Raw genomic sequence first — 8,028 nt, 5'->3', positions numbered from 1 at the left:
TAAGATGATCTTTTGTCTTTGGTTCTTGAAGTTTGACTTTGAAATGCACAGTCTGGGGTCATGATAAATAGTACTGCTATAAATATTATTTCATATTCCTTTGGGGGAGTGTATACATGCATTCCACTTAGATACATATCAGGGGTGAAATCACTTAGTCATGGAGTATGCATAGACTGTTATTATTAATTATTATTTTTATGAGCCATTATCTGTTATCACCTTTACTATTAACTATGATTATTAACTTTTAATGTATAAACTCAATTTTGGCTACTAGTGCAGTTGCTATTACTATTAATAGCCTGGGAGTAAGATGGCATGGTTGCTTAAAGTAGCCTGGGCCTCTCGGAGAGGAAATCCCTGAGGGGCCTGTGAGGGGAGGGTCCATATCTGGGGCAGTCCTGCCATTGGAGGGCCATGGACCATTATGTGGCCTGATATGCTGGGCTCTATCCAAATAGAAACAAAGGTCATCTGTGACCCAGGCAGGTTCCCTGCTTGGGAATGTGATCTAGAATCCCCTGAAAGATCCGCAGGTGGCGGTTAGTGGGTCAGGATGGGGAGTAAGGTGAGCTACACAGAGGGAACCCAGAGCGGGTCCACCCGCATGCAGCCAGAGCCACAACCCACTGTCTTCTTCCAATGCTGAGCCTGATTACCTGGGTTTTCTCAGGCCACTACCAGCAGGTCTTCCTTGAGTAACTGGTGGCTGAACTGTAGGGTCCCCCACACACTGCCAGCACTAGGAGCCTGTGCCAGCAGACTCTCCACAGAGAAGGACACTCATGCCAGGTTCTGGCCTAAAATATTTATTTTCAGAAAATGTTTGTGCCTGCATGAAGGAGGAACTGTGTGGGTATCCATGGCTGCCAAGGATTAGCTGGGTCACCAGAGTCATAGAATGACAACTGGGAAGGCAGCAATAATTGTGAGACTTGGGGCCAGGGCCATGTGGGGGGATGACTTCTTATGTGACAACTTGAGTATCCAAAGCATAGGAGTCCCAGTTAGTTTCTGCTCTGGAGCCAGATACTGTCTCTGATGCAGCTGCAGGAGGATGGAGCAGCAAGAGCTGCCCAAGTACTTATAGGGGAACTCTTCCTCTACGGGCCTTTGCCCCTTGTCTCCCCCACATACCTGGAGGTAGCCATTGGTGGTCAGCAGCCCCCACAGACACACCTGCTCAGACTCCTGAGCTACTCTTCACCTAGCCCAGAATGCTGTTCTACCTGCCTGAAGACCCACAACAGGTTTCCTCACAGGATACCCTGGAGCTCTTCCTCACTCCAGCCTCTGCTCAGCAACTCCTCTACCAGTATTGGGTATGCGAACATGTCTTCCAGCCCCTCAGGGAAACTGAATGGCTGCCAGGTGAGCAGCTGTTGGGTCTTAGACCTGTTCCCTGGTCCTGACTCAGAACCACAGCCCTACATGCCCAGGGTCCACTGAACCCCAGCCCTGGTCAGACATGGGAAATGGAGACTGGAAGAGAGTGTACAATTCATCCCTGCTCTTCATCTTTCAGAATCAAAACCTCCTTGAATATTCATCAAAATCATTTGAATTAAGATCTAAGATCAATAGACATAGATCTATTAAGATCTATGCCTTTAACTGAATGCAAATTTTTCCTCTATAAATAAAAAGAAGAAAAGCTTTTAAAGAACTGGGTTGAACCCCTGCATGCGTGGACCTACCTGCAACTAAAGAACATGGCCAATCTGTACCAGACTTTGCTAAGAGTCTGCTCAGAGGCAGTGGGTCTGCAGGCACTGAGGTGGGTGCACATGATGGGCAGATGAGCCCTGTCTAGCATCTTACCCAAATATGATGGACTGGAGTGGGGTCAATGGGCCACAAACAGACAGGAAACAAACCCTGGGAGGGGTGGTGCCAGGTGGGCCAGCAGACCTGAGGCTGTGGTTAAGGCCTGAAGGCCATGAGGACCATGCTGTGGTGGGCATGGAGGCTGCGAAGGCCCCACTGCTGCACAGCCAGCCCCAGATAAGCCATAGGGAAGCGCTCACTGGCTGGCGCCAACATAATCTCTGCCAATACTGATGAACTTGAATCCAATGACTGCCCTGATGTGGAAAAAGTAATCAGGGGGATGGAGAGCCAGCAAAATGGGGCTTCCAGGGCAGGCTCAGGGAGTGGGGACAGGCCTCTGCTGATTCTTTTTCTTGCAGCCTGTGGGCTATGCAGGCCAACTACTTCATGGCCTGGTGCCCAGTGTGCCAACTTGAGAGCCCTAAGCCTTGACCTGATGTGATCCCAGCTGGCTCTAGACTGGGCTTCAGACTTGGAGTAGATCCTGCAGCCACCAGTTTGGGTCATTTCACATGAAGATTTACCCTGCCTCAAGTCTCCTTGAGAGCCCATAGGGGCTCCTTTCCACGTATGTGAAGGATGAGAGAGTACAACTGACAAAGACCTCAGAGACCTAAGGGGCTGCCCAGTCTCTTGGCCAGAGGCAGGGGCAGGGAGCTTTGGGAGATGGTACAGAGGTACGCAGGCTTCACGTCCGGCTGCCTCCCTTACAACCATCAGTGTCGCTCTACCCACTCTGCAACTCCGGTTCTACGTGGCCCCAAAGTGCTGTGTACTGTCCATTTTCACTTTTTTTTTTTTTTTTTTTTTGGCGGGGGGAGGTTGTATCTACTGCAATGGGTGGGTCAGGTGTGTTGGCTATTCTGAGGTTCCCCCCATCAAAGCTTCAGGTCCAAATCAGAACTGCTCACAGAACTCAGGCTGAGGCTTGTCTTGAGAGTGGGCACGTTGACTAACAGGTTGCACTGCAGCCCCCCCATGAGCAAAGACACCATCACGGTGCCACCATTTTTATTCTGCATTCATGGACAAATGGACACTCAACTCCCCCACCCGCTAGCACAACCACCTGCCTGTTCACCCCCTGGGCTCCTTTGAGGTCAAAGGAGGCTTCATCTCTCTGGTTTGTATGAATGAAGGAGTCTCAGCCCTGGTTTTGGTAGTGTCTTGGCCCTGGGTTTGAGGATTTCAAGGAGTATTTACCACTTACAGACCTATGCTAGGTTCAAGAGCTCACAGCAGTGGACTGTGAGCTTGTGGAGCAGATGTTCAGCCTGGGGTTTGAGGAAGTGGAGCAAGCTGAGGCTCAGGTTCAAGGGCTCCAGGTCTGAACCTCTTGCTTTAGGTTCAAGGGCCAAGGCAGTCTCTCACCAGAATCTGAAGGGTATCATCAAGAATGTTCCATGCATTCTTGCACACCCCCTGGGTAGTAACTGAGTGGGAGATCACTCACCATACCATGGTGTCTGAGATGTGGGCGAAATCTGCCATTATGCCCAGGGGATTCATTTCCACCACCACCTTCTGCAGGGACAGGTTGGGGAGAAGGAATCAGGGGTAAACATGTATGTGCATTTATTTGTAGGGAACAAGTGAGGTGTGTACTTTCCATTTTTGTTTTTTCGGGGGGAGGTTGTACCTACTGTCAAGTTGTAACTCAGTCAGTTACAACTTGACAGTAGGTACACCCCACCAGGCTGCCTACCTTTAACCAAGGTCACAAGCTGCAGCTCAGAATAGGAGGCACACACTGATGAGGTCAGTTTGCTCCAGGGTGAGGTGCAGGGCATCCCCTTCCTGGTTCTGGCATGGGATGTAGGCTGACCAAAACTGGGGAGAGGTTGGGGCTTGGCTTTGGCAGGGGCTGCTTTGGAGCTCCTCCCTTCACAGTCTCCATAGTCCACATAGCACCTGGTAGGCCCAGAGGCCACATGTAATGAACAGCTTGTTCCATGGTACCTGGATGTCCACCAAGCTGGTTCACTATGGCCCTGGCACTCCCAAGCACCCATGTCATGGCACATTTTGGGGTCACTCCAGTAAGTGAGTCCCACATAACTAACTTACTGTGGTCTCTAGAGCTCCCATATTCCCCCATATTTCCCATTAGCCATCACTACCTTGCCTGTCCCTATGGTGCCTGTGTCCCCAGTAGCCCATTCCTAAGACTGTCCAGGCTGGTCTGGCCATGGCTGAAATGTGCAAGTAAACATCCTGTAGTAGTTGTGGAAAACTGCCTCAGGACCTAGGGAAGTCATTGTAGCTGGAAGAAGGTCAAGGCAAGGTCAGTTCAGGGGCAAATGGGTGGATTCCTTTAGGCCTGGGCCAGCCCAAGCATTACCTGCCCCACACCATCACACAGACTATACTAGGACCCTCTGAGGGCTGGGCTAGGTCGTTCCCACCAGGGAGGAGGTGACAGAGGAGGCTAGTTGATTGGAAAGAAATGAGTCACTTCCAGGGCAGCAGAGCCTTCAATCACAGAAACATCTGCTCCAGAGCTGCTGGCTGACTTGCTGGCCAGGGTTCATCCTCCCTCAGTGTGGAAATCCCTGCCTTATAGAGATCAGAACTATAGGGCCCAAAGAAAGTCCTGATACTTAGGTTTTGTGGCTACACTCACCTTATCCTATGGCTCTTCTGGATCTGATTGTCTCAGAAACCTCAATGGACAACCTTGTCCTTGCTCAGCAGGCCCCACTCCATTCCCCAGACCCAAACCCTCACCCTAGCTGTCTCCTCCAAGAACTGCCACCCACACACTCACACCCTCACCCCCACCCCCACACACATACATGGGGGATGTGCCTTATCACAGAAGCTGAGAGAATTCTGGTCTGTGCCCAAACTCCTTTGTCTCCAGCCTCTGAAGTTTCTGCTCTGAACCTTGGCAACCCCTGGAGTTGCTCCACCTTTGTAACCTTCCCAGGGGATAGGAGTGACCAGTGCAAGGACAATGACCTAAATCTGAGCACTGACGACCCTAGAAATCTCCCCCCAAAAGAAGTGAGCCAAATTATTTCAGAGGGATTGGAAGTCCTGGGCTATGCAGTGGGGGGAAGTGTTCCTATCTTGGGCATATGTGAGGGATTGTGCACTTGATGTTGCCCAGTGCCTATAGGCCAGGAGGAAGGGCAAATTGAAGGCACTGTGTGGGAGGTGAGTCTACTCCCTGTCTACTGAAGGCAGAAGGTTCTCTAGGCCGCCCCACTGCAGAATGAGGGTCCTGCAGGGCTCTGCTCTAGGTGGCGTGTGCTCCCAAACTCAAACCAGGATCCCTTCCCTCCCCCTCCCCTCTCCCTTCCCCATATTGCTGGACAGCAGCCCCCACACCCACTCTTGTAGCTGAGTGGAGACAAAATCTTGGATTTGCTGTTCTCCAGGCCAAAACTGTGCATTTGGTGGATAAAAAGGAAGTGGGGCCTATAAAAAATGAGGAAAAGAAGGACAGGGAGTCCAGATAAATAAATGGCAGCTACTAATGAAGGACTGAAAAGGGAAGATTTAGCTTTTTGAGGTTTTTTAGTTTTCCTTAAGGGACAAAATGTTTAACATCCCAGGACTTCGGAGTAACTCTTCTAATGGAGACAGGATGTGTTTAGCGAGAGAAGGTAGGCACCATCTTTGTAGATTAGCTAGGCACCAAATTTTCTGTAGCATTCCTCTTCAGTCCTTAGATAGGCTGGCAATCTTGGCAATGGCCTTGAGATGACCATTCAAAGCTGATCACAGAAATGTAGACACATCCAGAGTCTTATACACTCAGGGGCATGTGAGTACTCACATCCAGTGCCAAGCAGATTTTGGGCTTCTGAACCAGCAATTCCACTTCTGGCAATTTATCTGAAGAAACTCAAAACACAAATTTGAAAGAATACATGCACCCCTATGTTTATTGCAGCATTATTTATAATAGCCACAATTTAGAAACACCCAAGTGTCCATCAGTAGTTGAGGGGATGAAAAAGTGGGGGTACATTTATGCAATGGAATATTACTTGGCTATAAAAAAAGAAGACAATCTTACCCTTTGAGATAACACAGATGAACCTGGAGAGTATTATTCTAAGTGAAATAAGCCAGTCAGAGAAAGACAAGTACCATATGATTTCATGCATATGTAGAATTTAATGAACCCAATGAACTAACAAGCAAAATAGTGACAAAATCATAGAGAACAGGTGACAAAAACATAGTGACAAAATAGTGACAAAAACATAGAGACAGCTATTGGGAGGATAGCTATTGACAGCTATTGGGGAGATGACTGAATGGAGGAATTGAGCAAGAAGAGAAACAAAAGAGAAAAAACTCAAGGATACATACAACAGTACTTATGTATCCTTGGTGATTGCTGGGGGCAGGCATGGTAGGGGGAGGTGGAGGAGGGTATGGGGGGATAAATGGTGATGGAAGGAGACTTGACTTGGGGTGGTACACACACAATACAGTGTACAGATGTGTTGTGGAATTGTGCACCTGAAACCTGCATATTTTGTTAACCAGTGTCAAACAAATAAATTCAGTTAAAAATAAATTAATAAGTACAAGCAGATTAATTTAACTTTCATTCTACTGTGGCACTCAAAAAGTCAACAATATTTCCCTAATATCATAAATTACTTATCAAGTTCAAATTTCTCTGAATGTTTGATCTTTAAATAATTGACTTGAATTATAATATGGATAAGACAACCCCATACTCACTGCATTTGATCATTATATTTGTTAATATTACTGAACAGCAAGTGGGGTCCAACTGCCTGCCTCCACCCTCTAGGCAAAATTCAAGAGGCAAAGATTTGGTGACAAAGTAAAGGAGTCTTTATTCAAAAGCTACACAATTTTGGAATAACAGCTTTCCCCACACTTCAGTCACTTAAGCTTATCAATTTACGCTAAAATCTTTCATGCTTTAGTTACAGATTTAATCACTTAAGCCTATCAATTAAGGTTAAACTCGTTAACCCCTGAGTTCCTCTATCATTCCCTCTGTTATTTTCTAATTACCTTATTTCTATAGGATTAGTTTACAAACTACAACATAAGATAAAAAAGCTGCTGAAAGGATGACAGGCTTCTGCTTCAGAGCTTGTCCCCTCCAGAACATCCAAAGAAGAATAACCCTGCCAGCCTCTGCCAGCCCAGCCCAATCCCAGGTTGTGCCGAGTTCCTTCCGTACAAAGTGCCATCTTTTGAGAAACAGGCAGCTACAGCACAATCATCCAGGCATCCTTGAGGAAGAGAGCCCAGAGACAGTCTCTGCCATCCTTTTTATTAAATCTTCTGGCCCATAATTCCATGCACACTGGAGGTGTTCAGCTTCTCAGCCAATCCCATCCTAGACATTTAACATTGCCTCAGGCAAGCTCTTCCTATGGCTGCACCCTGCTCCTCCCAGTGATCTGATCAGATATCTTTGCATCATGAATCTGTGGATATCTGTATCTTTTTTCCTCCTTTCAATTCTTTAAAATATATTCTTTTTATTTTTAATTACAATTGACATACAATATTATTTTAGTTTCAGGTGTGATTAGACATTTACAAATCTTACCCATTAATCTTATTCATAAGTCTGGTACCTATCTAACACCATACAGAGTTATTACATCACTATTATTGACCATATTCCATAATGCACTTTACGTCTCCTAGACTAAGCTTAAAACTGGCAGTTTCTTACTTAATCCCTTCACCTTTTTAACCTATCTCCCTAACACACCTCCCATCTGACAATCATCAATTAGTTCTCTATACCTATGAGTTGTATATGTTGTGTGTTTTAGATTCCACATGTAAGTGAATTATATGGTGCTTGTCTTCCTCTGACTGACGTAAGTCACTTAGCATACTACCCTCTCAGGCCATCCATGTTGTTGCAAATAGCAAGATTTCAATTATTTTCTGGCAGAGAAACATTCAATTACACACATGTACCACCTTTTCTCTATCCATTTGTGTATCCATGGAAACAAGTCCTTTGACTGAAGTACTTAAGGACTTAATATTTAAAGTAATTTTTGATAAGAATGCAAGCTGTGGCGGGGGAGGGTCAACAAACAGTGACTTCTGCCTGCACTTCTGTCTGGGAGAAAGCTGCTCCTCCAGCCCTCTCTCTGAAGCCAGACAATGCAGTTCCTCCCTGCATGTCGCTGGCACTTTTCAAGCTGCTGCCCCAACACTGGAGCTCAG

General features: G+C 46.8%; 1 pseudogene; it reads right to left on the bottom strand.

The window, feature by feature from the left end:
* Positions 1-897: 897 nt before the first annotated feature.
* Positions 898-3,850, bottom strand: LOC112309114 (dipeptidase 2-like; annotated as a pseudogene).
* Between the last annotated feature and the right edge of the window lie 4,178 nt (positions 3,851-8,028).

Source organism: Desmodus rotundus, chromosome 3, assembly GCF_022682495.2.
Source record: "Desmodus rotundus isolate HL8 chromosome 3, HLdesRot8A.1, whole genome shotgun sequence".
Classification (NCBI taxonomy): Eukaryota; Metazoa; Chordata; class Mammalia; order Chiroptera; family Phyllostomidae; genus Desmodus; species Desmodus rotundus.
This window is presented reverse-complemented; position numbering and strand designations above follow the sequence as displayed.